Genomic DNA, 8514 nt, shown 5'->3' on the forward strand with positions numbered 1-8514 from the left:
AATCCCCACTAATTTCAACAAGAATTAAGGTTCTCTTTTAATAATTATATTCTTGAAAGACATACTAAATTACTACAGAATAAACTATAAAAGTATTAATTAAAAGCCAGAATTAAGGTAACTCCTTGTGATCAATCAGTCAGAGTATGAGTTGAAAGTGCTATAAATATATCAATTTTAAGAAGCAGACACAAAGTTTTAGAGCCACTGTGGTATAGTGGTTTGACCACTGGAAGACTAGGGTTCAAATTCTTGCTTGGCCATGGGAAACTACTGGGTGGCCTTAGGCAAGCCACATTTTCTCAGCCACAGAGGAAGGCAAAGGTAATCCTCTCTAAACAAATCTTGCCAAAAATCCTCATAACAGCGTGAAACAACGTGAAGACATACAACAGCAACAGACAGTTTTTCCATTGGCTTTGCTAATTCTATTCCCTTAAATAAAAGAATTGCTGCTGTCTTAACATACATAGAAAAGGAAAAGGACTCAAAAGCTAGATAACACTTTCCCTCAAAACTGAAACATTTCCAGAAGTTCTGAAGCTGGGGGAAGGGCAGCGCACCTCCCAGTTTCCTTCAAAATTTGAAATATACATAACTAAATTTATTTGACTACTTTAATGCCCAATGCTTCATTAATAACTTCAAGTCCCCTGTCAAAACCATGAATTTCATAAAGTTTTCTTAGGCAATCAATACTCACAGGTGGTTTGGCATTTCCTACTCTGAAATACAGCCTACAACACCAGGGAGCCTCCAAATGTGTTGGAAATCCTACCCCCAAATAGCCCAAAATGCATTCTGGAGACATTTTTTCTTTAAAAGAACATGTTGCCATTTTTAATGCTATAGAACAGCTCTGGGGCTACATGCAGCCAGCCCCCCCAGAGGCCACACTTTGCCCATCCCTAATCTCAAATATGCATAAGTCCTATTATCTATCTCTGTAGACTGTGTTCTATGCAAATCTAACTCTTGTCATTTTAAGTCTTTAAAAACATTTCAGCTATTCCCACTGGGCAACCAAGAAAAAATATTTAATCTTGGGATTTAATATATTCCTTCAAGTTCCTATCACTTTCAATGAGATGTATTTTTTAACCATGTGCGTATACACACACAAAAACCCACACTGTATGTGCAAAAGCAGGCCTTAACACAGGGGTTGGCAACCCCTGGCCCGTGGGCGGCCCACAGAGGCGGCAGGACCGGCCCCAGCCCGGTCCTGCCGCCGCAGCCACCGCCTCTTCCTCCTCCTCCATGCGACTGCACTGCCCTCCTCCTCCACCGCGCAGAGGTGGAAGAGGAGGGCCGTGCGGCCTGGGGCAGAGGAGGCAAAGGGGGAAGCCCCATGCCGCCCTCCCCACCTTCCAGTGCCGCCCACCTCCTTCTCCTCTGCCTCCTCCGCCCCGCCCCCAAGCTGCGCGGCACATGGAAGAGGGGGGAGGAGGAAGAGGAGGAGGGGGAGGAGGAGAAGAAAGAAGAGGAGGGGGGAGCAGGAGGAGGAGGAGGGAGAGGAGGAGGAGGAAGGAAGAGGTGGTGAGTGGCCAGAGGCCTCAAAGTTTTTTAAATTTTTATTTTGGGTGCTTTTAATGCAAAAATAATTTTTCCCAAGGAAACTTGTCAGCTTTGGCAGAGACGCTAAAGACCCAGCAGAGTGGCCAAATGAAAGAGTGACATTTTATCATCAATGAGCTGCCTGCTCCTTCACATGTATTTGAATGGTTTATGCTATACAACTGGGTCCAATTTTCTGTAGGCATGACCAAGCACATCAACATTATGTGAATGCAAAATTATGCAATAGGTAAAGAATGAAATGAGAGTATCTCCAGTTAAAGTGATCCAAGCTAGAATCTCACTAGTTAGCCCCAGACCCAGCACATCCCCAGTAAATGTGGAACTTCATCAGGCTCTTGTAGGAACTGCTAAAATAATGTCTGAGAAATGCTGCAAAACATTTCAGTATTTTGAAATCTTCATCTTTTAAAGGTGGCATGCCTCACACAATATAGCCAAGCTTGCTGTCAACACTCATTCAAATATTCTGGGAGGCCTTCTGGCTATAGTTAGGTCCATATTTACCTCTGCTTTGGAGAAATTGTCTCCCTTCGAGGCTGTACCATCATAGGCTAACAATATCATGAACCTGGATATTTTCCTAACTCCATTGAATAGGAACTGGTTTGTTCTCAGGATAAGAAAGAAAATTCTAGTTTAATTATACCCCTGTCAACTTGCTCTTAAACACAATCAACCAAGGTGTATTCAAACTAGTGCTGTCACCTGAATCTTCCCAGAGGCGTTCTTGCTTGTTACTCACTAGTTAAAAAATGTATTGTTGTGGGTGTAGAAGTCAAATATATGTTGTGTAACGGATGAATATGTCTAAAAGTGTATCCATGCAAAAGAAGCAAACAAAAATAATCACAGCAAAAATAAGACCAGCCATCAATGTATGAAAGGTAAGAGTTCAGCAGCGAAATTACATGAAAAAACATAATCCCAGGGTTTATTATACAAACATTTATGCAAAGGTGGACGTTTTTACAGTCCTCTAAAATTGTTGAGCTGCAAATCCCATGATTCTTTCTCAATGGCCATATTGGCTAAGGCTGCTGAGAGTTCCAGTTCTACACCTTGAGGATCAAACAATGGCCACCTGAAATCAGGATGAGGTGCACCAAGATACGGGAATCCTTCTGATAAGAATTTACAAAGTAAGAAATTATGCCATTATCACTGAGCAAATATGCCAGACATGATGAGGCTACACATCTGAACCATTAAATTTTGTTGTTAGGTTTAATTTCTGTGTTTAGTATTACAGTCACCCCTCCGTTTTTGCAGGGGATCTGCTTGGGACCCCCCAAGAAAATGGAAATCCACCGATATTCAAGCCCTATTGGGCACCTGCAGGAGCACACCCTATTCTAAATCCATTTGTTTGCCCCTCGCAAGTAAGTGAGGGATGCAGATTCAAAGTCCGCAGAAACAGAGGGATGACTGCACATAGCTGCCCTTAGTGTGATTTTTTTCATATAAAAGTGGATTACATGTGATAAATGAATTTTTAAACAAAATGTTTAATGAATAACAATAATTATGAACGAACTGGAAAATCTGAATTTCCACTATCAAAATGCTTGTAGCTTACTAGCACTGAAATTCACACTTCCAAAATAATCCAGTTTGACCCCACTTTAATTGCTATGGTTGAATGCTATGGTACTCTGGAAACTGTAGTTTCTTGAGGGCACCAGAGCTCTCTGAAAAGCTAAATTTATCACAAAGCTATAATTCCCAGAATTCCATAGCACTGAGACATGGCAGTTAAAGTGTGGTCAAACTGCATTATTTCTGCACTGCAGATGTAGCCCACAAAGACATATAAAACATATAAAGTTATTTTCTTAGTGGGCAACTGGAGTGGAGATGGAATAACTTTCTGCTCCTAGGATCTTCAGGGAGGCCACATGGACTGCCTGCTCCTTCCTCCAAGAAATCCATTTGAGGTTGTTTTTTTTAAATGCCAAATATCGCAGAGCACCCCTGCAGCCCATAAAAGATGAACTACTGCTCTTGGGTTCTTGAAGGAGTAACAGTTCACCTTTGGGGTGGGCAGAAAAAGGGCATTTCAGGAAATGTGTAAGGAGTAGGGCTTCAGAAATGCTGGAGGATATGTGGTTCCAAGGCTGACTTCAGTCACCTCTGTTCTAAAAACATAAAAGCTGTAATCCTATATTACAAAACTAGGTAAGTACAGAACTTGCTCATAATTTACACACTTGAGACCTCCTTCTAATCTGAAGTACAGCCACCAATAACAACTTTACAGCTATGCTGGCTGTATGCCGTAATAAATTCATTCATTCACAACTTTACAGCACAGCTTTCCAACCAATTATGGATCCATCTCATGGTATTTCCATCTATTCCATATTTAGTCGGCTAGTTGATGATGGTGTTGCGTACCTTCAAATTGTTTCCGACTTATGAAAATCCAAAGGCAAACCTATCATGGGGTTTTCTCGGCAAGATTTATTCACAGGAGGTTTGCCATTGCTTTCCGCCGAGGTTGAGAGTATATGACTTGCCCAAGATCACCCAGTAGGTTTCACGGCCAGGTGAGACTCAAACCCTGGTCTCCAGAGCCATATACCAACACTCAAACCACTACCCCGCACTGTCTCTCAGTTTACTTACTAATCAAAATATTGTGGGGGACATTATCAAATGCTTTGCTGAAATCCAGATAAATGGTATCCACAGCATTCCTACTGTCTAGTAAACTAGTGACCTGACTAAAAAAGATAATGAAGGCAAAAGCAAACTCTCTCTGAACAAATCTTAAGAAAATCCCATGATAGGTTTATCTTAGGGTTATCACAATTGGGAAATGATGGTGGCACACAACATAAACATCTTCCCACCACAAACAGTGGCAAAACTGACGGGTAACTATAGAGGTTAGACAGCGCTTCTTGGAAGCAGAGAGATATAATTGTATGGCAAAGCCATGATTGTGTAGCTTACCTTCTGCACAAACAATGACATGATACTATAATACTTTCCGTATTACTAACCATATAGGCTCTTTACTTTTTGATGTTCACATTCCACTCCACAAATCTAGCCATTTCCTCATTTAATTTATTCCAATTGCATCAGTTTCATAGCTCCAGAGCGTGTCCTAACATCACAGTTCCAGGTTTTACTACTCCATAAATCAAGTCCCACCTAACCTGGCGCCCAGATGTGCGTGGACTACAAGCACCACTATTCTCACCCAAAATGTCCATGCATAGCAGCTACTGATACCAAAAGAAGCACAGCATTCTTGAAACTGTAAGGCTCAGCACTTTCCCTAACTGCTCTAACATTTTTTTCCAAATGTTCTTATTCTTTTGTATGTGTCACTTTGTGTATTTTTAAATTTAACATGCACTTTTAGTTTACCAGAAGCAAATATTTTCAGTATACTATCAGTCCGTTAGTACAGTACTAGCAAAACTGTTCAAAAGTGGTGGCACAGATGTATATAAGAATAAAGGTTTTCTAAAAGTATGTTGGCATTAGAGAATGTGCTATGCAGCCAAAATCTTTGGACAGCAGTTGAAGAGTTCAAATCTCTTTGGATTATAAACATTTACACCAGTTCTTTGATACTGGAGCCTTGTCAGCACTGCAGATAATAAAGCAGTTTGACACCACTTTAACTGATGTGGCTCAATATTATGGAATTCTGGGGTATGTAGTTTTTTTGAGACATTTAGCCTTCTGTATCCCAAAGCCCTGGTGCTACAACAAACTACAGTTCCCAGGATTTCATACCATTAAGCCATGGCAGTTAGCATGCTGTCAAATGGTGTTATTTCTGCAATGTGGATGCAGTCTGAGTCACTTGGAATTCTTCTTTATTTGAAGACACAGTCTAAAGCCTTTTCATCCTTAAGAGTACTGTTTCATAAGCTGAGGCACTGGACAATTAAAGAGTACCATGTAATCAGAGTTGAGCGAGGCATAATCTAGGAATGACTTTCAGAAATAGACACAGCAAAACGAATCAGAGATGAGGGACTAAAGGAATGATAGCTGAGAAGCATTCCTAAATGGGTTGTGAGAAATTGCTAAAGCAAAGTTTATCAATTATGATACCATGTCTTTATAACATATGTGAAATGATTTACCTGCTGCACCAAAAAATGATATAGAATTAGTGCTTTAAATACATATTTGTACTTTCAGAAACATAACTGTTATTCTGGGATGTGAGTATGCAAATGGTTCTTTGAGTCTAACTGTGCAAAAGAAGTTGCACATGTTGGCCAAGTCTACAAAAGCTCATGCTACAACTTCTTCTGCACAGTTATTCTCAAAGGTGCTGCAAGATCCTTTTGCATTTGTACTTTTGGTTAGTGTCTTCTAAATCTTTTTAAGTTACTGATCTATCCAGACCATGCAAAACTGAGCTTGATACCAGACCCAGTTCTGATAAGACTGTGGGAATGGAGATGGTGACTAGATACTTTTGCAACCAGGAATGAGTATTTTTGAAAACATGACAACAATCCATCTAACTGAGCACTGTGTATTCTGTCTGGCAACAGTTCAAGGCCTCAAACACAACATTTTCCCCAGGCTTGTATCCTCAGATTTTAAAACAAAAAGAAAAAATAGCAAACATAAATTTCAACACCCAGGACTGCAAAAACATACTTCAGTGAGCTTCACAGCATGACAGCCATTCCATTCCATTCGAAAGAATTACCAGAAGAAGGCATGGTTTCATAATCCGATCAGAGTTAAGGACAAAATGGAATTAGGAAACATAAATCACTGCATAGCATTCTTCCTCACAGTAACCATAATTTCAAAGAATATCTCATCACTTTGTGCTCATGTTACCTCACCAGTAAATGCTCAGTACCATACCATCAGACAGCATAGCAAACACTGCATATGAATGCTTATGTGTGTTACTTGCATGCTTTCAAGTTGTTTCCAATTTATCATGCCCCTAAGGCACCCCTATCACAGGATTTCCTTGGCAAGTTTCTTCAGAGGGGATTTGCCATTGCCATCCTCTGAAATGAAATTTCTATTCTGTTAATCTAAAACTGGAGTGTGTCCAAAGGAGGGTGACTAAAATGGTGAAGGGTCTGGAAACCATGCCCTATGAAGAACGACTGTGGGAGCTGGGGATGTTTAGCCTGGAGAAGAGAAGGTTAAGAGGTGATATGATAGCCCTGTTCAAATACTTGAAGGGATGTCATATTGAAGAGGGAGCAAGCTTGTTTTCTGCTGCTCCAGAGAACAGGACCAGGAGCAATGGATGCAAGCTCCAGGAAAAGAGATTCCACCTCAACATTAGGAGGAACTTCCTGACAGAATGAGCTGTTTCACCATGGGCAGTGGAACAAACTCCCTCAGAGCGTAATGGAGTCTCCTTCCTTAGAGGTCTTTAAGCAGAGGCTGGATGGCCATCTGTCAATGGGGATGCTTTGATTGAGAGTTCCTGCATAGTGGAATGGGATCAGACTGTATGGCCCTTGAGGTCTCTTCCAACTCTGTGATTCTAATCTGATGGCTCTAAGAATGTTACAAGTGTAACATTCAAACATGTATTTGCTTGCTTGCCATCCAGTTGATCATTTGGAAGACTGATCCGCCCAAGAGTACGAAAAGCAAGGCGATTTCTTACGCCAAGGATGATCACATCTACTCCTAAGGTCATCTGTTATCATTAGACCAAAGAGAGAGAGAGAAAGGGAGAATGAAGAAGGGGGGAAACTGATCAGGGAGATCATGGGACCCAGTGAGTATCTGCCAGGCATCCATCAAAGAGGATGTCTCTCTCCTCCGCAGGCTTATCCAGTCCGTTTCAAACAATAACTTTTAAACCTGAACATAGTAATGGAATATTTTTCTTTCCTTCTTTCTTGCCTCTCCTTGTGGCTCGAGGTACAAAGATGCTGAAATACAAACGCAATTAAAAACATACATAAAGACAACAGTTTAAATATAATACCATAAAACCATTAACATACCCTCACAGTACATTCCTTCATATATACCAATTGGAAAGTGATGATTTAAAGACATGAACACTTATGAGCGTGGTTTAGCCATTTCATAATATTGCGTTTTAACGGTGGGTTTAGGCAGCCGCTTGGCTGCCCTGGCTCAGAGCTAGGGAATGCTGGGAGTTGTAGTTCTGTGAGACACTGAGCCTTCTGCAAGAGAGCGCTCTGGTGCCACAATAACCTCCAGTTCCCAGGATTCCCCAGCACTGCTCCAGGGCAGTCAGAACAAAGACATGACATTTAAAACAGGCAGGAGGAGCTCTGTTTTCATCCCCGGCAGAAGAAGAAAGTCCAGTTATTTATTATTAGTTATTATTGTTGTTGCTGCTCTTGCTCCGGTCAGACGGCAAGACCCTCGAGAGAGCGAGAGAGAGAGAAGGCGCCTGGCGCCACGAAACGCCCAGGAAGCCGTCCGGAGAACACCCTTCTTTGCAGCAAAAAGGTTCATTTTAGGTTCTTTGTGTATTTTAAAAGGAGCAAAGGGCGCAGGAGGCTTCTTCCCTGGAGGCGGGTGGGGCGCAGGAGGAGAAGGGGAGAACCGAGAGGCAGCTCTGTTGGAAGGAGCCCGGAGGGAGGGTAGCCAGCCTGGCCCCTTCCTTCCTTCCCTCCCTCCGCCTGGAAAAGGGGCGTCGGCAGGAGACCCCCTCCCTCCACACACGAACACCTCCCGGCCCCGAATCAGGGCCTGCCTCCTCTTGAGCGCTGCCTCCCCGCCTCCGCAGCGCAAGGCCCGGGGTCAGGAGGCGGCCAGGAGAAGAGGGAAGGAAGGAAGGCAGGCCGCACCGGACCCTACCTGAAGGCTCCTTACCTCCTATGGACACGGCTGAGAGGCCCACTCCTCGCCCGCCGCCGCCGACTCCCTTCACGCTCCGACTGAGAGGAAGCGCCGCCTTTCACCTCAGATAACAAGCCCCGCCCCTTCCCTCCC

At 42.7% G+C, this 8514-nt stretch overlaps 1 protein-coding gene across 9 annotated transcripts in view; it reads right to left on the reverse strand.

Annotated features, from left to right (window-relative positions):
- Nucleotides 1–8477, reverse strand: part of LOC149311727 (ELKS/Rab6-interacting/CAST family member 1) — a 266847-nt gene extending 258370 nt beyond the window's left edge. For all 9 annotated transcript variants that reach the window (XM_089527772.1, XM_089527771.1, XM_089527770.1 and 6 more), the window contains exon 1: nucleotides 8395–8477. The gene's annotated coding sequence lies outside the window, so the exon portion shown is untranslated. The remainder of the gene's footprint in view (nucleotides 1–8394) is intronic.
- Nucleotides 8478–8514: the final 37 nt, after the last annotated feature.

Source organism: Sceloporus occidentalis, unplaced genomic scaffold (genome assembly GCF_023333645.1).
Source record: "Sceloporus occidentalis isolate IW3139 unplaced genomic scaffold, rSceOcc1.0.p SCAF_5, whole genome shotgun sequence".
Lineage (NCBI taxonomy): Eukaryota > Metazoa > Chordata > Lepidosauria > Squamata > Phrynosomatidae > Sceloporus > Sceloporus occidentalis.